This window comes from Saccopteryx leptura, chromosome 6, assembly GCF_036850995.1.
Source record: "Saccopteryx leptura isolate mSacLep1 chromosome 6, mSacLep1_pri_phased_curated, whole genome shotgun sequence".
NCBI lineage: Eukaryota > Metazoa > Chordata > Mammalia > Chiroptera > Emballonuridae > Saccopteryx > Saccopteryx leptura.
This window is the reverse complement of record NC_089508.1, coordinates 55,328,047-55,355,817: the sequence shown is the minus strand read 5'-3', so window position 1 is coordinate 55,355,817 and position 27,771 is coordinate 55,328,047. Positions and strand designations below refer to the sequence as shown.

At 41.1% G+C, this 27,771-nt stretch overlaps 1 protein-coding gene across 9 annotated transcripts in view; it reads right to left on the bottom strand.

Annotated features, from left to right (window-relative positions):
* HERC1 (HECT and RLD domain containing E3 ubiquitin protein ligase family member 1) overlaps window positions 1-20,230 on the bottom strand; it is a 235,796-nt gene extending 215,566 nt beyond the window's left edge. For 8 of the 9 annotated variants that reach the window (XM_066341955.1, XM_066341963.1, XM_066341959.1 and 5 more), the window contains exon 1: window positions 20,081-20,230. The gene's annotated coding sequence lies outside the window, so the exon portion shown is untranslated. The remainder of the gene's footprint in view (window positions 1-20,080) is intronic. The other variant, XM_066341956.1, reaches the window with a different exon arrangement.
* Window positions 20,231-27,771: the final 7,541 nt, after the last annotated feature.

Below are 27,771 nucleotides of genomic sequence, written 5' to 3'. Positions count from 1 at the left end.
AAAAAAAAAAAGAATATTTTTCAGCCTGACCAGGCGGTGGCACAGTGGATAAAATGTCAGACTGGGACAAGGAGGACCCAGGTTCAAAACCTCAAGAGAGCTTTAGGTTTTAAGATGCAGAAAATCTAAATTCAAGAACCACCTTTCCTGTGGAAAATATGGAACCTGTCTACCCACCTTTTTAGAAGCTCAAACGAGAATCCATGTAAAAGTGCTTTAATATACTATACTAATGTGAGCTATAATTATTACTTCAAGTATGTAAACTATGTAACCTCAGATCTCATATATAAAATAAGGGAGTCTTATTAAGTGAGCTCCAATTCACTTCTAAGTCTGAAATTCTGGTATTAACAGTATTCTCTTAACTCAGCCTTCTACCTGCATCCAGACCATCTCTTTGGTAGGTATTCCTTTTTTATGAAGAATAGTTCCCAGGTCTCTGTGTTTTCTATGTTCACCAGGTCACAGCCAGGTCTCCACATTCTTCTTCTCATAGCCCTGACTTCCTGAAAGTTAAAGAAAATATCTGTTCCCTCCAAAAGGCCTTTAAGTCCCCTTTTTAATCTAATTTCTATTTCAGGATTTACATCTGTCGTATCTTGGAGTGTACAGTGGCTATGCACATGGACTCGAGTCAGGCTGCCTAAGTTCAGATCCTGGCCCTCTATGTCACCAACTCTGCAATGTAAACCTTGAACAATTTACTCAATTTCTCTGTGCCTGAATTTTCTTATCTGTAAAATTGAGATAACAACAGTGTGCCTTCTGCAGAAGGTGGCTCTGGAAATTAAATGAATTACAAGTTATATAAAAAGGAGGACTAAAAACAGTGCCTGGTATTTAGTAAATGTTATATATTACTAATGTCCTTTCCTAACACTGCTGTCCTAGAAGTATAATGCATATAGACCAAGATAAAACAACCAACATTTGACTCTTGCCATTTTCTCACTGAAAAAATGATTTACCTGTCAAAAATTTCTCCCTATCACTGAAGTGAGGGTCATATACATTCTTCATCATCAGTTTTCTTTATTCTCTGTTCAAATCCTCTAATCCGACATTTCCCAAAATTTGTTTCCTCTAGAAAATCTGTTCCACCAGTTCTTCTAGGAGTTATGAGGGAGTTAATGTTAAACACATTTTTTATTTTTTTACTGTAGGTACTTTACATGTTAATGTGTGTCATTACATTCCAACAGGATATAGTGCACATTGTTTAAAAAGTTTCTTTGACCCCCAAATCCTTTTGTCAAGAGCTACATCAGGAAGTGCTGCTTCAGTTCTTTCAACCTTTAATACAAAGTATGCTGTTATTTTGTAAACTCAGTATTTTTTAAACCTGATTCACACACAAATCCTGTTCTCAAACTCATGTTTAGAAATCTGGTTCAAGAAACAAATAACTGCTGCCCTGCACGAATCACTTTTGAAATTTCTGAATAGAAACACTGACCTCTAAAAAAGAACAAACGCCAATTACAAGCTGCGTTCACTAGGTCACAAGCTACTCTATCACGATGGACGTTAACCCATTTACTGGCCAAATGTCCTTTAAAGAAAGTCCAATTAGTCAATATTTGCAAGTTTTCTCTGAATTTTCAATAAGGACTTGCACTGTTCTCTGAAAGGAATTCCACCACAGAACCTAGTCAAATCATCCCAGAACTTGTTCTAACATAAAAAAAAATGTCCTAAATATAAAATTTATATTGTTGAACTACCCAAAAGTACACCACATAATACATGAGAACCAATAAAATTTCACTATTTTGCGATCCCTAATGAATTAATAAATCTAAGCAATAGTCATCAATAGCTAGCTATTAACATCACCAAGAGCAATAACAAGATCTTAAGTACCCCTGATGGAAATACAAACCATTCCTATGAAGTACTCATACTTAAAAAAAAAAAATTCATATTTATGAATTGACAGGAAATTCAGAAGACAAAACAACATGTTAAAATGACGTTAGAGAAAAGCAATCAGCAAAATGGGAATCTTCTCAGGGCAAACAACCTGGCTACTTTTAGCAAAAACATATATGGAAGAAAAAAAAAAACAGATAGAAGGAGTCCAAAGATTAAAAGTGATTTAATGAACTTATCAAACAACTATAAAGTATGACCATATTTGGACCACACTTCTGACAAACTATATGTATTTGTATCTATAAAACAATCACAAAAATATGAAACCAGATTACATACTTAATTATATTAAGTCCTTGCTATAATTTTGGGGTTTGATAATGGTATTATGCTTATTTTCTAAGAAAAAACTATCTTTTAGAGAGCCATACTAAAATATCGAAAATTTTCCAATATGTCTGAGATTCAGTTAAAAAAAGTGCAGGGATTAGAGATGGAATGGTGCTGGATATAAATATAGAGGAAACAAGACTGGCTATAATATTTGAAAATCAAAGATGAATACATGGGAGCTCTTTATACTATTCTCTCTACTTTTTATTTTAAATTTTTTTATTGATTTTTAGATGGGGAGAGGGGAGAGGGAGGCTTCAATTTGTAGTAGTTGTTTCCCGTACATGCCTTGACCTGGCAAGCCAAGGGTTTCAAACTGGCAACCCAGCATTCCAGGTCAACGCTTTATCCACTGTACCACCACAGGTCAGGCTATTCTCTCTGCTTTTATATTAATAGATGCTTAACAATATTTTGTAATAAAAAATGTTTTTAAAAGAAACATTCTAGGAGGCCCCTGGCCGGTTGGCTCAGCGGTAGAGCGTCGGCCTGGCGTGCGGGGGACCTGGGTTCGATTCCCAGCCAGGGCACATAGGAGAAGCGCCCATTTGCTTCTCCACCCCCACCTCCTCCTTCCTCTCTGTCTCTCTCTTCCCTTCCTGCAGCCAAGGCTCCATTGGAGCAAAGATGGCCCGGGCGCTGGGGATGGCTCCTTGGCCTCAGCCCCAGGTGCTGGAGTGGCTCTGGTCGCAGCAGAGCGACGCCCCGGAGGGGCAGAGCATCGCCCCCTGGTGGGCAGAGCGTCGCCCCTGGTGGGCGTGCCGGGTGGATCCCCGTCGGGCGCATGCGGGAGTCTGTCTGACTGTCTCTCCCCGTTTCCAGCTTCAGAAAAAAAAAAAAAGAAACATTCTAGTCAACTGAATTATCTGCCTAGGACTGCAAATAGTCTACATATTCCCATAACAGATTAATGCACAACCAGGCATAAATGAATATAAATTTACCATGATCAAATTATATTTATAAAGTGCTATAAGAAATCATTTGACATGAATTTCACTAATAGTTAACATGCTAAACTCTCCTACATATAATTACTCTAATTTACAAGCCTGTTAATAGTTAACCAATTTATGGCTTTCTATGAAAAAAATGTTTAAGTATGAATCAGTTTTTGATTTTTTTTTTTATTAAATAAAGGAATAGTCACAGAAAAAACTTGTAGACAATATGGCACAGTCATCACCATCTTTCTAGTCCTGTGAGGCTATGGTACTTCTAGAATTTATCACCAGCAGCCTTATTGCTCCAGCTCACTGCACTACAAACAGGGCTAGTTTTATCTTGTGTAGAAAAACCCTTTCCTGCCTTCCTACTCTGAAGTAAGGAGCCAAACCAACAGATGGCAGCCCTGGAGGGAGACGGTGGTGATAAGGAGGCTGTTACAGAGAGCACCATGGAAAAAGAAAACAACACAGAACTGAAAGATACATAAAAATACATAATGCTCAGCAATTCCTTAAATTTTTTGCAAACCAAAGTCAGATTTTGTCAATCATCAATTAATTTAATGTGAAGTGATTCTATGAATTTGCATCTGATTTTATTCCTTGTTTAAACAAGGTGTAACTATAAGAATTTTGAAAAGTCCCTCTTAACACCTCAGACCAATTTAAATTAACCAAAGCAATTCAAACTATTCTAAAATGAACAAAGGAACCAGAGAACACAGTAACCTTTTATAAACATTTCACTAAGGTTATATGTTCCATCAGCCTTTTCAGAAGCTACCAAACTTTCTTCTTTGACCTCAGAAAAGTAAAGTGCCCCCACCTCTGTCTATTCTACAATAGAGTCAAAACAGCATCAATATTACTTCAGCCTAATAGGTAGAAGGTTTTAATTAAAATACTGGTTTAAAAAAAGATTACAGCACTGTTGATATACAGAATTATAATTTTAGCCTGACCAGGCAGTGGCACAGTGAATAGAGTGCTGGACAGGGACAAAGAGGAACCAGGTTCGAAACCCCAAGGTAGCCCGCTTGAGCACGGGCTCATCTGGCTTGAGCGTGGGGTCACTGGCTTGAGTGTGGGATCCTGGATATGACCGCATGGTCACTGGCTTAAGCCCAAAGGTCGCTGGCTTGAAGCCCACCGTCTCTGGCTTGAGCCCAAGGTCACTGGCTTGAGCAAGGGGTCACTTGCTCTGCTGTAGCCCCCCTGATCAAGGCACATATGAGAAAACAATCAGTGAACCAAGGAGCCGCAACGAAGAATTGATGCTTCTCATCTCTCTCCCTTCCTGTCTGTCTGTCCCTATCTGTCCCCTTCTCTCTCTCTCTCTCTGTCACACACACACACACACAAAAGAATTATAATTTTAATCAAAATTATATTTCTCAAAAATGCCAAGGCTTTCGGTTTGACAAACATTAAGAACATGCTTATTATAACAGGCCATCTTTACCTACTCATCATGCCAAGTATCTTCAGCTTCCAGATTAAGCAACTTTCCAATCACTTATTTACGACATTAGCCCATAATACCATACAATGCAAAAGTTCACCACTCACACTCTGGCAGTTCTGCCAAGGAATAGCAACTTCCTTTACGAATAGAATATTCATAAAACAGGGTCTACCAACTAAAGGTTATTCAAGGGCTCCTGCCTCAGGCAGCTACCTCTCTCTGTGGAAGCTTGTCAAATGGTAGAATATATACTCTGCCTATTTCACAGAGGTTTTATGAAGATCAATTAAGAAAATGTTTAGGCCCTGGCTGGTTGCTCAGTGGTAAAGCGTCAGCCTGGCATGTGGAAGGCCAGGGTTGGATTCCTGGTCAGGGCACACAGGAGAAACACCCATTTGTTTCTCCACCCTTTCCCTTCTCCTTCCTCTCTATCTCTCTCTTCCCCTCCCACAGCCAAGGCTCCATTGGAGCAAAATTGGCCTGGGCGCTGAAGAAGGCATCATGGCCTCCATCTCAGGCACTAAAATGGCTCCAGCCGCAATGGAGCAACGCCCCAGATGGGCAGAGCATCACCCCCAGGTGGGCATGACAAGTGGATCCGGGTCAGGCGCATATGGGAGTCTGACTGACTGCCTCCATGCTTCTAACTTCGAAAAAATACAAAAAAAAAATGCTTACCAAAGTACTTTGTAAATTAAAAAGCTATATACAAATGTAAGTCAGTCATATTAATAAATCTCAAAACTTGTTTGCACTTTAGACAGATGGCAGACTAAACTTGCTCCTTAATATCATTAGGTTTCAAAGTCTACAGAGAAAAACTACTTCAGGGCATAAAGATTCAATAATATTTACTTTTCTATAGAAAAGCCCAATCCTTATACCAATTACTGTTCTCTTCTAACATCTATTTCCCCTCTTTGGAAGAACAGAGAAGTCAAAGCAGCATGTAGCACCTAAAATTCTAATTGTCACCATGAGCTTCTGAACACCTATACAGAATAATCCTGCCCACGACATTAGGTACTTGGCTGGGATTTTAGATCAGCTAAAACCACTGAACTGAGCAAGGGGTCAGTCACTCGCTCTGCTGTAGCTCCCCTGATCAAGGCACATACGAGAAAGCAATTAGTGAATTAAGGAGCCGCAACGAAGAATTGATGCTTCTCATCTCTTTCCTTTCCTGTCTGTCCCGTCTGTCCCTATGCACATTTCCATGCTCTGCCCCCTCATCCCCACAGTCTCCACCAACACCCCCCTTTATTTCTGAATTCTAATCCAGAATCCACCACTTATTAGTTGTGTGATCTTGGTCAATTTACTTTCTCTTGTGCTCTAATTTCCTTATCTGCAAAATAAATGGGTTAAACGTGGTCTATAAATAATAGTTCAACCAGATTTAAATGTGGTCCAAATGAAAGTGCTTAGAATAGTGCCTGGTGGACAGTAAATGCTCAATAAGTATTAACCTTTATCATTCCTTTATGTGTGCATCTGTCTACCATTACACATTCACAAAATTACAGAATCTCTCCATCATTCTCCACAATTCCTCTCTTCCAAAACAATGAGCAATTTTGAGAAAGCAGAAACTATGACCATATTAGTGACAAAATTTCATTATACACTATACTGTAAAAATGACTGAATACTTGGTTGTATAAGAAAGTTCAATGTAAACCTTATATAAAAGATACAAGCTCCTTCATGCTTTTAAATTATATTAACACATAGATAATATAATCTTCCTAGTGCTAGATTAGGTTATCCTATATTTCTATTTATTTATTCATTCACTTTTTAGACAGAAGGGAGAGAGGAGAGGGTGAGGAGCAGGAAGCATCAATTCCCATATACACCTTGACAAGGTAAACCCAGTTCGATGCTTTATCCACTGCACCACCACAGGTCAGGTGGCTATCCTGTATTTCTAATAGAGCAAAGCTGCTTACTTGAACTGTATCATAAAATTGCCCATGACCAGTTTTATGGTATAGTGACTAACATAGAAAAATTTAAAGGGCTTCTATAAATGCTCCTATATTAAGTTAAAAAAAAAAAAGAGCTTGGAATACAATGTACTCCCCCCGAAATCAACAGAAACTTAAATCAAGAGTTTAGAGTGAGGAAATTATTTCTCTTAGCAGAGCAAGAGAAAATATTACTATTACATCAATAGCACCACCATTATAATTGGACAACGCTAAACACTGCAACAAATACAAGAGCTGAACTCCAAGTTTATTTTTCATATATCACTTAGCACATCCTATGTACAACTGTGTTCTTGATAACATCATAAATTCTAAAACTTAACATTTCTCATGTAAATACCCAATGTGCAAGTTTCACAGTATTGTTTAACTGACTTAATAGTTTTCCTTTGGCTTAAAATCTTAAAAAAGTAGAACTACTTAATCTAAATTGGATATAATTTTACTTCATAGACAACTTCCTAAAGCTGCATCCTTGGCTTACTATATGTGTCAGGGTCTTTCCAGGCACTGGAATGACCAAGACATGTAAGGTTCCTGCTCTCACAGACTTTATATTCTCATGAGAAAGACAAATAATAAACAAGTAGACAAGTCATGAAATTTCTGGGAGCATAAATACCATAAAAAACAAGAGACACGGAGGGGGGATGATCATTGTTTTCTATAGTGTTATCAGGGAAGAGCACTCTAAAGAGAGACTGATAACCTCTCTGAATGATATAAGGGAACAAGCAGTGCAAAGATGAGAAGGAAGAGCACTCCAAACAGAGCAAAAACAAATATTAAACCCTGGGAATGCACCTGGCATGATCAAAGAATATAGGGAACTTCATGAAGCAGAAGTACAGTGAACAGAGGAAAGCAGGAAGGAAGGTAGGCAAAGTACAACATGAAATACTTTATAGGTCATGGCTAGAAATTTGGCGATTTTAATTGTAAAAGGAAGCTATTGTAAAATAGTAAATAGAGGAGTGGCCTATCTGACTGACAGTAAAGATCATCCTAGCCATGAAGTGCAAAATATAAAGTGCAGAATAGACTGTAGGAGGTCAAGTGAGAAAGAAGGGAAATCAGTTAAGACAAAATTGTAATTACACAGATAAGGGGGTGGTTTCAGTGGTGGGATTCAGCCAGTTTGCACCAGTTCGGCAGAACTGATAACTAATTTTTTGTTGAGTTTGGCAAACCAGTTGTTAAAATGGCACTTGTAATCACAGTCTTCTCTAAGGTGGGCACCTGGGCAGCCGCCCAATCTGGTAATCACAAATTTACATTCCTTACTCTTTTTTAACGTTCATCTGTGCAACAGTGTATTCTAAGCACCTATAAAGTTCATTCTGTCCATAGGTGAAAAAAATTTGATGGAACTTATAATACTTACTTATTCATTTCATAAAACTCATTATACCTTTAATAAAATACTACATTTTAATTCCCTTGCATTTGTTACTTCAGTAAACAAACATATAATGTAAAGAGAAAAAGTGTCAAATACCCAAGGGGATGACAAGCTGTCCTTTGTTTCAGCTTTGTGCAACACTCAAAATTCCCACGAGATATTATGAGTTGCTGCTGTTCCCCAAATAATGAAACCAACAGGAAGCAGGGCACAATGAACCAATAGAAATATAGATTTCAGCCCTGGCTGGTTGGCTCAGCAGTAGAGCTTCAGCCTGGAGTGCAGAAGTCCCAGGTTCAATTCCCAGTCAGGGCACACAGGAGAAGCAGTCATCTGTTTCTTCATCCCTCTCCCTCCTCTCTCTCTCTCTCTCTTTTTCTCTCTCACTCTATCTCTACCTCCTCTCCCACAGCAATGGCTCGAATGGTTTGAGCAAGTTGACTCCAGGTGCTGAGGATGGCTCCATGGCCTCACTTCAGGTGCTAAAATAGCTCAGTTGTTGAGCAACAGAGCAGCAGCCCCAGATGGGCAGAGTATCTGCCCCAGCCAAGGATTGCCAGGTGGATCCTGGTCAGGGCGCATGTGGGAGTCTGTCTCTCTGCCTCCCTTGCCTCTCACTTTAAATAATAATAATAATAAATAAATAAAAATAAAGAAACATATTTCAAGGGTTATCTTATCACACATTTCATGCACTCCTACAGTGAAAAGATAGATAAGGATAAATCACACAGCCGATGATGCTAGGATAAACGCGAAGATAACTGTGAGGAGGCCCTGGCCGGTTGGCTCAGCGGTAGAGCATCGGCCTAGCGTGCGGAGGACCCGGGTTCGATTCCTGGCCAGGGCACACAGGAGAAGCGCCCATTTGCTTCTCCACCCCTCCGCTGCGCTTTCCTGTCTCTCTCTTCCCCTCCTGCAGCCAAGGCTCCATTGGAGCAAAGATGGCCCGGGCGCTGGGGATGGCTCTGTGGCCTCTGCCTCAGGCGCTAGAGTGGCTCTGGTCGCAACATGGCGACGCCCAGGATGGGCAGAGCATCGCCCCCCTGGTGGGCAGAGCGTCGCCCCTGGTGGGCGTGCCGGGTGGATCCCGGTCGGGCGCATGCGGGAGTCTGTCTGACTGTCTCTCCCTGTTTCCAGCTTCAGAAAAATGAAAAGAAAAAAAAAAAAAAAGATAACTGTGAGGACGCCAACATGAAATGTCTAAAGTGTTGTCAATTTGATTATTGACACATATATGTTTACAAATAAACTGTGGTGTTGATCAAAAAAAAACAAAAAACTGTGAGGACGCCAATCAAGAAGCAATATGGAAATATCTTAAGTTTTATTTTTTTGTCAGGTATTATTTATTATTTTTTCATTAATATTTTAAAACTATAACATAATCTAGTTTTGTGTACCTCTTTTACTGTTCTTATTCAAGTATTAAATGCATGAAATAATAAACTAACTTTCAGCATATCTTTTTTTATACTTAAAACAGTCATTAGGGCAGAGAACCAGCTGTTAAATTATTTGAATCCCATCACTGGGTGGTTTTGACCAGAGTAATAAGGTAGAGATAGGGATATGTAATCAGATTAGAAATATATTCAAGAGAAAAACCAAGAGGATTTTGCTGATGGACTGATTATAAAGAAAAGACAAGAGCCCTGACTAGATAGCTCGGTTGGTTAGTGTTGTTCCAATACACAAAGACTGTGGGTTCAATCTCCAGTCAAGGCATATAAAAGAAAAGATGGATATTTCTGCCTCTCTCTAAAATCAGTAATAAAAAAATAAGAAAAGAGAAGACTCACAGACGACACCAAGGATTTTGGCTTGAGTGACTGGTTAAATAGTCCTGCCTTTTTACTAAGACGTTTCATAGGAAATGATGAGGGTAGGAAACACATCTTCTATGTCTGCAAATTTAGTTTGGGATGCCTACTAGAGAGCCAAATGAAATGTGAAACAGGCAGATGAACTATGACACTGGACATCAGGGAAGTGTCTGGGCTAAAAAGATATAAATGTGGGAATCAACCAGCATATAGATAGTTTTTTAAAGTCATAGAAATAAATAAATGTAAATTGGAGAGATTATTTAATCCTCACACCAGCCATAAAGGGAGCAACTATTATTTTACTACCATTTTATACATAGATCAGAAAACTAAAGCTAAGATATTAAGATTTGACCAACATCACTCTGCTTAATAAGTGGTAGAATTGGAGGGAGAAAAATAGATCTGATTACAATGACCATGATCTTTCTCAACTAGGGTTCATCATCAGAATCACACATACTTGAAGTGAATATTGAAGTATTTTCTCAATTCTCTCAAGGATGATACATAACTAGTTCCATTCTAGATGCACTGTAGAACAGTTAATTCTTTACATTCAGTGAATATCCAAAATTCCTGAGAAATTTGGATTTAGTGCTCTCATAGAACCACAGGTGAGAGAAAAAATTATACTATACTGCTATTATTCTATTATCATTATTCCATTACTACTACTTACTACTGCAAATCATTTACAATGAGAAAGAGCCCTGGATGGGTAGCTCAGTTGGTTAGAGCACTGTCCTACACACCAAGGTTGCAGGTTCGATCCCCAGTCAGGGCACATACAAGAATCAACCAATGAATGCATAAATATGTGGAACAACAAATCAATGTTTCTCTCTCTCTCTCCCCCTTCCTCTCACTCTAAACAATTAATAAAAATATTTTTTAAAATAATAACAATAAAAGAAAATGAGAGAGATTGGTGGACACATAACCATTCTGTGATGTTTCATGGTCTTCTCTTTGTAACCAGTAAAACCAAATGTTATTTGGGGTTTTTATAGAATAAAAATTAATTTCACTTTAATTAAGACTAACAAATCGATGTTTCTTTCTCTCTCTCCCTCCCCCTCTTCTTCTCTCTCTAAAATCAATCAATAATTTTTTTCTTAAACTGCACCAGCCTGACCAGGCAGTGGATACACACTGTTGACCTGGGACACAGAGGGCCCAGGTTCGAAATCCCAAGGTCATCAGCTTGAGCATGGGTTCAACAGCTTGAGCTGGGGTTGCTGGCCTGAGCATGGGATCATAGACATAACCCCATAGTCACTGGCTTAAGACCAAGGTGACTGACTAGCCTGAAAAAGGAGTCACTGGCTTGGCTGGAGCACCCCTGGTCAAGGTACATATGAGAAAATGATCAATGAACAACTAAGATGTCACAACGAAGAACTGATGTTTCTCATCTCTCTCCCTTCCTGTCTGTCTCTCTCACACGTGCGCTAAAAAAAAATAAGAAAAGAAAAAAAAAAGACTGCACCAGACCACTATTCGATCCATTCACAATCAGCACTCAGCATGTGTTTTCTTGAAAACATTAGTTCATCAGAATGTTTTGTCATTAATGCACTCCAAGCACATGAACAATGTTCTTTCTGGGAAGGAACATACATTTCCAGCCTCATTGGGCAGAGCTTGTTATCTTGTAAAATAGGGTTATTTTTCAAGTTATCTTGGTTTATTGGCACCACTAAAATCTGATAGAATAATCCTAATCTAGAACTTTAAACTCTCGATTTCATCTCCCTAAAACAGGCCTACTTTCTTAAAGAAATATAAAAAGATATGGCCATTACTGGTCAAAATCACTACCATACCATGGTGTCAATATGTACTGTGTGTATTGTTCAAAATAACTAGCTTACAATGTAAACCAATAACTACTGTATCATACATATTCTAAAGAAAAAAATATTCTCCTTGCAATTTCAGTTATCCTATGCTAAACTCCAGAAGTATTCTTCCTGAGCTTGGATATTATGAATCAATGCAGCAACCTCCATTAAATGCAAAAGGTTTCAGATGAACAATCCTGGCTAGACCAGAAATTGCATTCCAATCGATTTCACCTACACATAATAACCTACATGTATCAGTGCAGTATTAGTGAACAATGTATTTCATTTTTAAGCTAGAAGAACCTGCCAACTGCAGGCATTAAGTGCCCTTCCACAACCGGTTCAGGTCACTGAAATGACTACAGAGCGTTTTAAGAAATCAGTCATCTCTGGCAAAAGAAAAACAACAACACATTTTGTTATTGGTGGAAATGCAAATTAGTACAACACTTCTGGAGAAAAACTTGGCAATACCTAAAACAAAAACTACATATGCACTTAACTTTTTTTTTTTTTTTCAGAGAGAGAGAGAGAGAGGATAGGGAGAGAGAAAAGGGAGGAGGAGCAGGAAGCATCAACTTGTAGCAGTTGCTTCTGGTATGTGCCTTGATGGGGAATGCTTGGGGTTTCAAACCCACGACCTCAGCATTCCAGGTAGACACTTTTATCCACTGCACCACCACAGATCAAGTTACACTTAACTTTTGATCTAGTTATCCCACTGATAGGAATCTTGAAGGCACACCTCTAACAAACCTATAGATGCACTGGTCATTTATTATAACATTGTTTATAACTGCAAAACACAGAAATAAACCATGCCTATAAGTAGAAAAATAGTTAAATAAGTTAGGATACATCCACACAGTGGAGTAGTAGACAGCTTTAAAAAAAAATGAAGCTATCAAAACATATCTCTTGACAAGAATGAACTGATTTAGAGTAATTTCCAGGATATACTGTTAAGTGATAAAAGTATAAAGTTAAAGAGTATAACATGCCACTCTTTCTATAAGAAAGCAGGAATAGGAAAACAGCTTAGCAGTTCCTCAAAAAGTTAAACACAGAGTTACCATATGACCCAGCAATTCCACTTCTAGGAAATTGAAACTGAAATTCCTTCTAAATTCGTATGTTCACACATACCCTAGTACATAAATGTTCCTAATAGTATTATTCATAATAGCCCAAAAAGAAAAAGAAAAACCAAATGTCTATCACCTGATGCATGAATGAAAAACATCTGGTATATTCATACAGTGGAATATCATTCAGCCATAGAAAGGAATAAAACCGATACATGCTACAACATGGATGAACCTGCAAAATATTATGCTAAGTGAAAGAAGTCATGCACAAAAGTCCACATATTATAATGATTCCATTTACATGAAATGCCCAGAATAGACAACTTCATAAAAACAAAGAAGATTAATGTTTACCAGGGGCTGGGGAGGGGAAAATGGTAAGTGACTGCTAATGGATACAGGGTTCCTTTTGGGGGTGATAAAAATGTTCTTAAATTAGATAGTGGTGATGCTTGCACAACCTGTGACTATACTAAAAAACCACTAAATTGTATATTTCAAAAGGGGGAGGTTTATGGTTATATGAATTGTACATCAATTAAAACATTGTATGAGAAAAAAATAAAACACACAATCTGTTCATTTATGTAGAAGAAATAGTGTAAGAATAAACCAGAAACTGAAAAGACTGGTTAACGACAGGGCAAGAAAAAAACAGGTGAGGAGAAAAGGGGGTAGATGGAAATAGGGTAAAAGGAATAAGGAGTAACACTTCTTTAAGTATATATTTTCATGTACATACTAATGCTTAGTAATAATGTTTCATATAAGAAAGCAAATATGCAAATAATAAAAATCAACCAGGATTGAGGGGAACACAAAAGGGAAAACAGTAAGAAAAGGACTTAACTGCATTACAGATGAATAATATAATTACACTAAAATGAGTGGGAAAGAAAAGAACTAACCTAAGTAACTTCAGAAAACAGTATTTTGAGTCAGAATGACCAGGTGGTGGTGCAGTGGATAGAGCATCGAACTGGGATGTAGAAGACCCAGGTTGAAAACCAGGAGGTCACCAGCGTGAGCATGGGCTCACCAGCTTGAGTGTGGGGACACTGGCTTGAGCATGGGATCACAGACATGACCCCATGGTCATTGGCTTGAGCCCAAAGGTCGTTGGCTTGAGCCCAAGGTCTCTGGCTTGAGCAAGGGGTTACTTGCTCTGCTGGAGCCCCCAGTCAAGGGACATATGAGAAAGCAATCAATGCCCTGGCCGGTTGGCTCAGCGGCAGAGCATCGGCCTGGCGTGCGGGGGACCCGGGTTCGATTCCCGGCCAGGGCACATAGGAGTAGCGCCCATTTGCTTCTCCACCCCCCCCCTCCTTCCTCTCTGTCTCTCTCTTCCCCTCCTGCAGCCAAGGCTCCATTGGAGCAAAGATGGCCCGGGCGCTGGGGATGGCTCCTTGGCCTCTGCCCCAGGCGCTAGAGTGGCTCTGGTCGCGGCAGAGCAACGCCCTGGAGGGGCAGAGCATCGCCCCCTGGTGGGCAGAGCTTCGCCCCTGGTGGGCGTGCCGGGTGGATCCCGGTCGGGCGCATGCGGGAGTCTGTCTGACTGTCTCTCCCCATTTCCAGCTTCAGAAAAATACAAAAAAAATAAAAATAAAGAAAGAAAGCGGCCCTGGCTGGTTGGCTCAGCGGTAGAGCGTCGGCCTGGCGTGCGGGGGACCCGGGTTCGATTCCCGGCCAGGGCACATAGGAGAAGCGCCCATTTGCTTCTCCACCCCTCCGCCGCGCTTTCCTTTCTGTCTCTCTCTTCCCCTCCCGCAGCCAAGGCTCCATTGGAGCAAAGATGGCCCGGGCGCTGGGCATGGCTCTGTGGCCTCTGCCTCAGGCGCTAGAGTGGCTCTGGTCGCAATATGGCGACGCCCAGGATGGGCAGAGCATCGCCCCCTGGGGGGGCAGAGCACCGCCCCTGGTGGGCGTGCCGGGTGGATCCCGGTCGGGCGCATGCGGGAGTCTGTCTGACTGTCTCTCCCTGTTTCCAGCTTCAGAAAAATGAAAAAAAAAAAAAAAAAAAAAAAAAAAAAAAAAAAGAAAGAAAGCAATCAATGAACAACTAAGATGCTGCACCAAAGAACTGATGCTTCTCATCTCTCTCCCTTCCTGTCTGTCTGTCCCTAGCTGTCCCTCTCTCTGTCTCTGTCACACACATACACACACACACAAACAAACAGTATTTTGAGTCAGACATTGTAAGGCTAAAGACACACACACACAAAGCTGTACAAAATGCTGCATTAAATCAGCAAATACGTTTCTCACAAGGTATACACTAATAATTGTAACTACGTAATGTGCATTCCAAAAGTGAATAAACAAGTTAGATATTATAGGAAGAGCCAGACTTCTCATTTCAGAATAAAAGTTACAAATAAGAATAGGGGGAGCCCTGGCCGGTTGGCTCAGTGGTAGAGCGTCGGCCTGGCATGCATAAGTCCCAGATTCGATTCCCGGCCAGGGCACACAGGAGAAGCGCCCATCTGCTTCTCCACCCCTCCCCCTCTCCTTCCTCTCTGTCTCTCTCTTCCCCTCCCGCAGCAGAGGCTCCATTGGAGCAAAAGATGGCCCGGGCACTGGGGATGGCTCCATGGCCTCTTCCCCAGGCGCTAGAGTGGCTCTGGTCGCAACAGAGAGACGCCCCGGATGGGCAGAGCATCGCCCCCTGGTGGGCGTGCTGGGTGGATCCCGGTCGGGCGCATGCGGGGGTCTGTCTGACTGCCTCCCTGTTTCCAGCTTCAGAAAATTACAAAAAAAAAAAAAAAGAAGAATAGGGGGAAAGTTGTAATGAACCTTGTGATGTTAGAGTCGAACAGAAGATAGTAATAAGAACTCACAGTTTTTATTAAATATAGAAATAAATGTGTGTGCACGCACAAATGCGCTGTTGCATGCATGAACAGGTTAGTCTTTAAACATATTTCCTAGCTCTGTCCTCTGAGGGCCTAGGAGTAATAACACCTCAATTAGCACACCAAGCATCCAGATCTCAATTTAAATTTTACTTTCCAATGAAAGGAACCAGAGTGGTAATTCCAGGAATTTTATTCCATACTTATTTGTATCTTTCCTGGAATCATCTCCGGTGCAATAAAAATCAGTACTCAAAAAAGGGTGGAGGCCTTCCTGAAAGAGCCCCTAATGGCCAAACTGAAACAATTTGAGCAACAAAATAATAACACTATCAGATTATAACCTGTAGAATAACCATGAGATCATACTTTCAAAAATAAATAATTGAATAAATGAAGAAGGAACATCTATCTCTGCCTTACAGAAGAATTCCAATAATAAATGCAAAAGGAATGAGAGAAAAACAAAATCACCATGAGGCAAATGCCACAGTAATAATTGTTGCAGACAAGATCTTCCAGTGGATGTTAAAATCAGTGGCACCCTTTGAGGAGAAACAATGTATCTCCACATATAAAGAACAGTAACTTTACAGTGGAGAATCTAGCAGAGGCCACCTTAACAAAGCCATCAAGGTTAAAGACATATCAATACCATCTATCTTCTGGATAGGGAAAGAGATGGGAGGACACCAGGTGGGTCAGAGAGAGTGCTATGTTGCTGGTTTTGACAATGGAGGAAGGAGCCATGGGCTAAGAAATATGGGTAGCCATTGGAAGCTGGAAAATGCCAGAAAGTGGATTGTCCCCTAGAACCTCCAAAAGGGAACACAGCTCTGCTACGCATTTGATTTTAGCAAGTGAGACCCATGTTGGACTTCTAAACTATATAACTGAGGTATTCAAGAGACAATATTTTTACTTAACTTCCTGATGGTTCTAAAAAAAAAAATACCATCTATCTTCTATAATGATGCAGTGAGAAGGACACATCACTCCTGTGGTTTTCTTTATACATAATGGCAATATAATCATTAGAAAAACATCAGACAAGCCCAAAATGAGAAAAATTCCACAAAATAACTGACCAGTACTAATCACGTCAAGATCATGAAAGAAAAGAAAAAAAATGAGGAACTGACAGATTAGAGGAAACTAATACAACTAAATGCAACGTGGGATCCTGGATTAGATCCTGCAACAGAAAAAAAGCACTAGGGGTAAAACCAGTAAAAATCAAATTCTGTAGTTTAGTTAATAGTGTTATAACAATGCTAATTTCCTGATTTTGATCATTGTACTATGGTTATATAAGTCATCAACAGTGAGATGTATGTGAAAGGTATATAGGAACTCTATACTATCTTTGCAACATTACTGTAAATCTAACATTATTTCAAAATAAACAGCTGAAAATAAGTAAAATCTATTAGTCAGTCATCTTATTCAACTTCCATATTTCCGTGCTCAGGGATCTCATCTGGAAATTTCCCATTAACTTAAGAGGACCCAGTAAGTGATGGCAGAAAAAACTAAAATCACAAAAATAAGATTATGACATCTAAAAGGAAATAACCTACTTTATGTTCCCTTATAAATGTTTTAGTCAAAAATATTTGCTAGCAGGCCCTGTTTGGGTGACTCATAGATATAGTGTCATCCCGGCTTGCAAAGGTTACGAGTTCAAGCCCTGGTCAGGGCACACACAAGAAGCAACCAATGAGTGCACAACTATATGGAACAACTAAGTGGAACAATGAGTTAATGCTTCTCTCTCTCTCTCTCTCAAATCATTGGAAACATTTTTAAAAAATTTTAATATGCTAGCTATTGTGACTTTACTAGCTTTACAACTTTGTAAATGACATAACCCAATATCATGATAATCTGCACATAACAACTTATTTCATTTGTCTGTTAAACCAAAGTTTTATTTACATTAAAAAATTATCTTTGGCCCCAGACAGGAGTTGCCGGGTGGATCCCTGTTGGGGTGCAAGCAGAAGTCTGTCTCACTATCTCCCCTCCTCTCACTTAAAAAAAAAAATTGTATATATATTGTATATAAAATCTTCAATAAATTTGTTTCTTCAAGTAAGTTTGTTACTTATTACATAGTTGTCCAACTATGAAATTCAAGTTTTGTTTCACAAGTCTATTTGCATTTATCCTAACACAAATGTCTCTCCATACCCCAAACCACAGTCATTGCTATTTTAAGTTCTGAAAATCTGAATTTTAAAAAATGAGCTGTTCAATGCATCCAGTCCTTTTCTTTTTCCAAATAATTAAAAGTTATTTGGTCTTGGGGGGGGGGGGATGCTTAGGACATTTTAATTGTATTGTTATTTACAATAGTATTTGCATCCTCTATTGACCAATTCAGCCCAATAAACATCAGTCTTCTAAATTTCTTTAATCAAACAGGACTTTTAGGAGACATTTATAATTAATAAGCAGATTAAGTGATGCATTTTAAGTTCACATTTGCTTTCTCCTCCATGCACCACCTGGATGACTGTGTCGGGAAGGAAATCTGTACATGACCAGAAAATGAATGGGTGTCACATGCAAAGAGCATGACTCGAAATTTAAGAAACAACGTTACAAGAACCTCAGGGAAAGCAAAATTCATAAAGGTTTAGAATTCCAAGAGGCCTTAATAGGCCATTTAATCCATTCCAATGACAACCCCAGACAGATGACTATCTGTCCTATTTTTAAAAGCCTTCAGATTTCCAACCTCCTTAGATTCTGTCATATAATCCTATCAGGTGATTTGGGGGAAAATATTACAAGACTTCTTTGCTTCTAATACTTTCTTTTCTCAAATAATATAATGATACATTTTAACTCACTTCCAAGATTGTATATATATATAATCTAGAATATAAATCATATATATGTGCATATAAGCACCTAAGACACTCAATTTTGCTTGTATAAACACACACTATAGAAACCTATATAATCAAAGGCACATGTCCATTTTATCCCAATTACAGAAGCACTATGAAAGAAACAATATCACATAATAATTTTGATCTAAAAATAACCAATGTAAATCAATTTTATAAAACCCTGAGGTAAACAGGTTTCTCCCCACTATGAATAATCAAAGTTTAATTGCTTTCCATAAACACTGCTCCTTTTCAGCACCCACCACAGGCCAAAGTGTAAAAGCATGTTATGTACCAGATCCAAGAAGACAATTTTTTAATGTTTGATTTCTAAAACCACTTAGCTAGCAATCATTTTTGAAAAAGAGCCCAAAGAAAGAGATAGTGATGACAGAGTACAGCCAGCGATAATGAACAAGCAACCAGTTTTAATCAAGAAGGCCAAAGACGTGACTCAAATAAATTTTTGGAACATATATATAATGGGGCAGTGCCAACCAAGGATTAGCCATGTACTATATGAAAAAATTTAAGTGTCTGTTAGGAAATATGTCAAAATGTTAATCATGAAACACTATCTCTGGAAATGGAATTATAGTGATGCATTAGCTTGCTTAGATTTAGTATTCTTACTATTCTGATGATCCATATTTCCCACAGTATTAGAGACATTATTTTATAATTAAGGCAAATTATGTCCCTATGCTTCACAGCTCTTTAGGATGGAAAACATGTTTTTTACATAACCTCCTGGGAGATGAGAGTACCAGCTCCTCCTGTCTTCTTCATGTCTCCCTCGAACCAGCCACCCATCACCATGTTCTCTGGGACAGCTCCTGTCATTATCATCCTCATCTTACTCTAAAGACTAAAACAATGCTTCTCGTCTCGCCTCCTGGTAGCAAAGGCTATGAATTGTTATTCTATCGAGGCAGGAGATTTGGGAAAATGTTTTTAGGATGATGGGCTGCCCCCACGCAAATGCAGAGGAAAGGAGACAAACACCTTGTCCCAACCTCAACCTCCACCCCTCAAAAGGTGGCCGGCGAGAGCGACACCAGGTCGCAGTTCTCGTATCTAGAAAGAGCCGGGCCATCGCATCCCGACCCCAACCCCGGCCCCGGCCCCGGCCAGGGGAGAGGCGTTTGTTAAAGGATAAAAGGATGAGAGAAAAGGTGAGAGATGCGACCCCCGAGGATTGAGGGGCACATACATCAAGCCGCCGGAGGGGCGGGTCCCTCGGCCCCCTCCGGCGGGCGGGTTAGCTTCTAAGGTGGTTCAGTATGCGCAAGGACTGAGAGAGGCCCCTGGGGCTGGGGGGCCCTCATCGCGCGGGGAGAGCTCCCACAGGCCTTTGCCTGCCGCCCACCCAGGACCCCGGCGGCCCCTCTCGGCTGCGGCCCCGGAACGGCCCCAGCCCGCCTTGCCCAGCCGGCGGGGCGCAAGCACAAGCGTCCAGGAAGACAGAAGAAGAGGCGTTACCGTACGCGACTCCAGAGCTGGAGGGGCTGGGGCGCGGCTCCTGTGACCGGAGCCCCGCTCGGCAGTGGCTGCGGTAGCCGCGTCCTTTATTTTTGCTGCAGCAGCGGCGACTTGTCAAAGGGAAAGACGTAAGAGGCGGCAGCGGCGGCGGCAGCGGCGGCGGCGGCGGCAGGCGAGAGTCTCGCGGGATTTGACGGAACTATCGCGCAGTCCGGAACCTCGCCCCGCCCCCCCAGGCCAGCGCGGGAGGTGAGAGGGGCTGTGGGAGGAGCTCGGGGCGAGTTTGCGGAAGGAGTGGAAAAGGAAAGAACTTGATTGAGGGTCGGGGAATGGGATAGTGGCGGGAAGTGATCTTAGTTCTTTGGAGACCCTAGCACAGCGCAGCCCTCACATTTCAGCCCACGCGGAATGGTCCAGACTCCGCCTATGAGGCACAATGGGGGCGTTTCACAAAGAGAAGTGAGAAGTGGGAGGCCGGCCAGCGATCCGGGTTTTCCTCCTGGTGGGCAGGAAAGACCCCCACTGCCAGGCGTTCTGGTGCTACAGGTGAAACGACAAGTTGAAAAGCTGAAGACAGGGTCGGGTCGGCCACACCCCTTTATCTGGAACGCGCGCCTGGCGCTCTTCGCTCCTTATCTCCCATCACACCTGGCCCTAGACTTCTGGCCGGCCAAGTTCAATCACCGAAAACGTTTCACTTGACCTACTAATATCTTATTATTTATGTCTTTGCGCCACAGTACTACCAGAATCCTGCAAATACTGGTGCTTGCGATCCTGGATTTTCTTTAGTGCTTACACGGAGTAAGTTTCCTTTGGTTGACATACATCCTTGATCATAACCTGGAACTCTATAATGTCAGGTGAGGGACATTGTTTCCACAGCACCTAACACCGATCCAGGTACTCATTAAATTAATAAATAATACTCCTGTACCTGTCTTCCTTCTGTAGCTGCTCATACTCCTAGGCTTCTGCATTTCTAGCCACCTTCCTGATGACCTTTGTTGAAAATATTCTACTGAGCATCAATTAAGTGCTACTGACTGAGGATATGGAGCTGATCTCCACCCTCAAAAAGTTCACAATCAGCCTGACCAGGCGGTGGCACAGTGGACAGAGAGTCAGACTGGGATGCGGAGGACCCAGGTTCGAGACAACCCGAGGTTGCCAGTTTGAGCGTGGGCTCATCTGGCTTGAGCAAAAAGCTCGCCAGCTTGAACCCAAGGTCGCTGGCTCCAGCAAGGGGTTACTCGGTCTGATGAAGGCCCGCGGTCATGGAACATATGAGAAAGCAGTCAATGAACATCTAAGGTGTCGCAACGAAAAACTGATGATTGATGCTTCTCATCTCTCTCCGTTTCTGTCTGTCCCTATCTATCCCTCTCTCTGACTCTCTCTCTGTCCCTGTAAAAAAAAAAAAAAAAAAGTTCACAATCTAACTGGGGACATAGGAGGAATACACAACATACAAGCTCTGTATATGTCACTAATGTAAAAAAATTACAGTAGGGGCAGAAGGCGGACTGGTTAATTTGTTTGCTTTTTTATTGATTTTAGAGAGAGAGAAACATTGATTTGTTGTTCTACTTATTTATGCATTCATTGGTTGATTTTTGTGTATACCCTGAAGGATCCCACAACCTTGACATATAGGGAGGATGCTCTAACCAACTGATATCCGGCCAGAGCCAGAGTGGTTAATTTGGATGTATGTGAGGCAGATTAGCCCCAGAAGTTATTTGACTGTGAAATAACTTGCTTCACTTTCAGACATAGATAAGAATTCTGGAGTCCTATTTACCAGGTTTATGACCGTGGGCAAGTTGCTTGACCTCTCTGAACCTGTTTCTTATCTGTCAACTTATAGTGTCGGTTCTTATCACAGAGTTCCTGTGAGAAGCAAAATATATGTTAAGCTTCTGACACACATTAATTACTCATTAAATGGTAGGCCCTATTATGTTTATAATTTTAAGTTTCTATATATAAAATGTGTACCTCTCTGGTAAACTAGATGTGAGGGAGTGGGTCTATGTGGAATGATGTCATTGTTGCTAGTGCTTTATGACCTGGGTACTGTGTGTGAAGCTGAGACAAGGCCAACAAGCTGCCTTGTCTTTCTTATTTTAACTTGCTAATGTAGGCATCTGTGCCATTCACAAGCACCCCATGACATTCCATTTTTCCTGGACTATAAAATTGCACTACTTTTGCCTTTCTCTTTCAAGAAAAGCACCAATTGAGAGAATCCCTCCTTTGCCTTCCCTTTACCTTCCACACTCAGGGCTGTGTGGAAAGGAGAATTGAATCCAATTGAGTCCAATTTCATACAATTATCAAATACAGTTCATGTCAGCAAGTAAGCCCTGACAACTGTTCAATCTCACCTTGACCACTCCACCCCTTCCCTAAACACTCTTTAATTCTTAAATCTACATATGCTGAAGTCTTATTGTCAGCATCATTTCCTCAATCCACCAGTTCATTCTATCCAGGTTTCTCCTAAAGAAAAATGTTGGAAATGGTAGGGGAGTAGAGGGAACTGAAGGCCAAAGCCTAAGCATCACAGGCCTTTGCTCTGCTAGTCCTCTCAGCAGCATACTCTGGCCACTTCAATCAGCTACATCTTTCCCCACACATACACATCACCCCCATCTCAGCCCCATATTCCACAGTCCAACACCCCAACCAAGAGCTCCCAGACAGAGGAACTGGAGAATCAACAGAAAAATATGTATTTTTTTATCTTACATCAGCTTATAGGAAATATGTAGCTCCTAAATAAAAAGTGGGACTAAGAGTGAAAGAATGCAACAGAGGGGTAAAAGCAGAGCAGAGGATAAGGTTAAAAGAATTCTGGAAAAGTTTGTTTTGCCTTTGGCACTTGGCTCAAGAAACAAATAGCTCCTATGTTCATAAAAGGACTACAGAACAGGAATCCACAGTCCCCAGTCCTGATGTCTCCTGAAATGGCAGCCTATTTGCCCTCGGGTTACACAGCCTTTCTGAACCTCTTCTCACATCTGTAAATAGGGGTGATAATGGGTACTCTGCCTGCCTGAGAGTGTCATGGGAGTCATAATGTAGGAAAGTACTTTGCAAGCCTAAAGTGCTATACGAATATGAGAAATTGCCATTAATTCATTCATTTAACAGACTTTTGTTGAATGCCTGTCATAAATCAGGTACTTATGCAAGGCACTGAATATACTGAGTTGAGCGAGCTTTTTTTATTTTGTTAATTTTAGAGGGATAGAGGAAGGGAGAGAGAAAGAGAAGCATTACTTTGTTGTTCGACTTAGTTGTGCATTCATTGGTCACTTCCCATATGTGCCCTGAACTGAGATTAAACCTGCAACTTGGCTGTTTCAGGACCACACTCTATCCGATTGAGCCACATGGCCATGGCCTGAGCTGAGCAAGCTTTAATACCTGCCCTAGAGGAACTTATGGTCTAATGGGAGGAGATAGGGAGGAAAATAAATAATTATAATACCATGTGGGAGAGGGCAAGGACAAGGGTGGGGGTGGGGAGAGGATGGAATGAGAGAAAGGACAAAGAGCTGAAAGGCTTGTTGGAGAAGGAGGGTTCACCTGACTGACCTGTGGTGGCCCAGGGATAAAGAATCAACCCAGAATGCTGAGATTGCTGGTTCGAAACTCCAGGCTTGCTGGGTCAAGGCACAAATGAGAAGCAACTAAGTTGATGTTTCTTGTTCCTCCCCCCTTCTCTTTCTCCTCTCTCTCTCTCTAAAGTCAATAAATGAAATCTTTTTTTTTAAGGCAGTTTAGAAGGAGAACACACGTAAAGAGGATCCAGTTTATTCTATGAAGAGTGATTCGTAAAATCAACTCCAAAATAACTTCAACAAATTGTTCTGTTGTGCATTGTGAATTTTGCTTTGTTCTAATAAAACCCACATCTCCAAACCAATAGAAAAGAGTCTTTGATGTGGAGTCATTATATATACCCCCATTAGCTTTGAAGAAAGATGGAATTAAAAATGAAGAGAAAAATCAGTGATATCTTAATTAGAAACATTTTATTCTTACAGCTGTGTTTAAACACCAGAAAAAGAGAATACATTCCACCTCACAGACTGGTCCCCAATATTCCCCTTCAGCCAGTCTTTCTGCTCCGGGTAATATTGCAGATCAAAGGCCAAGAGGTGTTTCCAAAATGTGATCATAATATCTTATTTTTACTTATGTGTTTATTTATACTCCACTTCTTTTCAAAAACATTTTGAGATCGCTTTTAGCATTTTATTCTTTTTTTTTAATTTTTTATTTATTCATTTTAGAGGGGAGAGAGAGACAGAGAGGGAGAGAGAGAGGAGAGAGAGACAGAGAGAGAAGGTGGGAAGGAGCTGGAAGCATCAACTCCCATATGTGCCTTGACCAGGCAAGCCCAGGGTTTCGAACCGGCGACCTCAGCATTTCCAGGTCGACTCTTTATCCACTGCGCCACCACAGGTCAGGCTAGCATTTTATTCTTAATCATGTTCCCCACAAAGAAACTCCAAGAGAGAGCATATGTATATCATTCAATTCTTTCTTATGTTTATTGGTGCCTACTATGTATAAAACATCAGGTCCATGCCTTCTAGAGTTCTAAAAACTAAAGATGGAGATGAATATCCATGAAAAGATAGCTAAATAACCAATAATGTGGAGTCTATCCCCCTATATTTTTCATTGGTTGAATGAGTTAAATTGTGAAGTTAGATGCCCAACCTCTGGCTTGTTTACTCTATCCTACTGCTCTCCAGAGAAGCAGGATGAAAAAGAAAGAGCAAGATGTTTATTGTAACTTGATATGATAGGTATTTTAGGAGGTTCTCTGGAATACATCATCTTTAAACAGAGTAACCATTACTGTTTTTTCTGGGTACAGGTAAATTTTTTTTAATTACCCAAACCCAAGGATCAATTAACCTGATTCTGGAATACAATGACTTGCACAAAAAAACAACCATCAATAAAAAGCAGTGTACAGAAAGATGATCCAGATGGTAAAATTTGAGAATTTGAGAAGGGAGCTAAATATCTCTCTGTGTGTGTCCCTCTCTCTCTTTTTCTCTCTCTAAAAAAAGATATATAGGCCCTGGCCAGTAGGCTCAGTGGTAGAGCGTCGGCCTGGTGTGCAGAAGTCCCGGGTTCAATTCCCGGCCAGGGCACACAGGAGAAGTGCCCATATGCTTCTCCACCCCTCCCCCTCTCCTTCCTCTCTGTCTCTCTCTTCCCCTCCCGCAGCCAAGGCTCCATTGGAGCAAAGATGGCCCGGGCACTGGGGATGGCTCCTTGGCCTCTGCCCCAGGCACTAGAGTGGCTCTGGTTGGCGACAGAGCGGAGCCCCGGAGGGGCAGAGCATCACCCCCTGGTGGGCAGAGCTTCGCCCCTGGTGGGCGTGCCGGGTGGATCCCGGTCGGGCGCATGCGGGAGTCTGTCTGACTGTCTTTCCCCGTTTCCAGCTTCAGAAAAATACAAAAAAAAAAAAAAAAGATATATAAAAAGTTAACATATTCTGATAATAATGTATTTTCAAATCACCAACCTCCAAGCCACAAAACTTGCCTAGAATTTTTGTTATGTGCATCTACATGTGAGAACACACTCATTGTCTCTTTTCTCACAAATAATTAATCTGCTAAAGGTTTAAAGGGAAGAAGGGATACTGAAAATGTGAACACAAGACTGGCAGATCATTCTTTTGAAAATGGAATAGTCTCTTCTTGCTAAATACAAACCTTATAGGGTTTTTATTTGAAATCCATATTCTAAATGAAATATCACACATACTAGGACAACCCACCATCTAAACAGTATTAACAACTTCCCTCACTAGTTACTTAAGCCTTCAATGAAATAAGCATTTTTAGGTAAACTATTTTTATGACAGTTTGTTAGTGTTGTTTCATCAAAACACAACTGCCTGAGGCAGGCACATATGAACATTTTCTCACTCAGCAGCAGGGAATGGAATGTTGATGCAGGGGAAAGAAAATTAAGCTACAGGGAAAAAAGTGTGTCTATAATGAGAAGGGGAAGAAGAATTAACATTATTTCGTGCCATCCATGCCAGACACTGATAGCACAGTGGGAACAAGATGAACAAAGCAAATCTTTGTTCTAGAAAAAAAAAAATTGTGTATATATAAATAATTATAACACAAGTTAGAAATTTCTGAGTACAACAAGAGTTTTGAAGAGAGAAATTCTAACAGGTTGACACAGGGATAGTTCATGAGAAATGGGTCTTTGAGATTGAGTGGTTGGTTTTGGACATATGGGAATAGGCAACATTATAGGCACAAAGAACAGCATAAGCAAAGTGTGCTCAGGATCAGCAGGTGGTCCAGATTAGTCGTGGCTATGTGGTACTTATGTTATACAGGACTCTTGGTTACCAGTAACAGAAATCCAACCTGAACTTGCTTGGGCAAAAGGAAAGGACAGGAATTAGCCCAACAAAGCCAAAAAGAAGGTTGAACAGTCAAAGGATGTGGGGAGGGCAATGAACTGAGGCATCAGGAACTTCTGGAACCAGAAACTGTAGCACCACCAGAACTCTTCTGCCTCTTTGCTTCCCTGGCTGAATTGGCTTTGTTTCTCTCAAGGCTGGCTTTCTTCATATATCTGGAAGTACGGCACACCCAAGTTTTACATCTCTCTAATTCCATTACTAGAAAGGAACTAATACTCTTAATTCAAGTTTGAACAATCCTTGGGGGGGAGGGGGTGCTGACTGGCCAGGCTTGGACCAATGCCCACCACCACCAGGACAATCCCAGGGGCCAAGAGTCCGTGGGGGATATCATAGCTGTACACCAAAGTACTTGCTAATAGTATGAAAAAAAAGTGGGAGATGGGTCTGGGAAAGTAGTCAGTGCTGTGAAGCTGGGCTCTGGAGTCAGGAAGGACTGAAGTTGGCATCAGTACAAGGAGCATACCTGCAAGGGGGCAGGGATAGGGAGGTGTGTTGGCCCAAATATGATGAACCTTCATTGAACAATCAAGGTAAAATGGGGTTGACAATTTTGTCATTGTTCAAATTGATTAATGTTTTATAATTTCAATCAAGATGTTGTGAAACAGTTGATCTCCCACGTTGCCTTTTTTTTTTTTTTTGTATTTTTCTGAAGTTGGAAATGGGGAGGCAGTCAGACTCCCGCATGCACCTGACCGAGATCTACCCAGCATGCCCATAAGGGGGCTATGCTCTGCCCATCTGGGGCGTTGCTCTGTTGCAACCAGAGCCATTCTAGCACCTGAGGCAGAGGCCATGGAGCCATCCCCAGCACCCGGGCCAACATTTTGCTCCAATGGATCCTTGGCTGCGGGAAGGGAAGAGAGAGACAGAGAGGAAGAAGAGGGGAGGGGTGGAGAAGCAGATGGGCACTTCTCCTGTGTGCCCTGGCCAGGAACCGAACCCGGGACTCCTGTATGCCAGGTCGACGCTCTACCACTGAGCCAACCAGCCAGGGCCTCCCACGTTGCCTTTAAGGGCAGTAAGAACTGGAATCCTCCTTCAGCCTTCTAGCTGGGTGACTTTACATGGGTATCTTAACCAAAATGAGCCTCAATTTTCTCACTGAAAAATAAAAATAGTAATAATGACAGCTAACATCTATTTAATCCAGATGTTTTAAGCACTTTTCAAATGTTATTTCATTTATCTCTCAAAA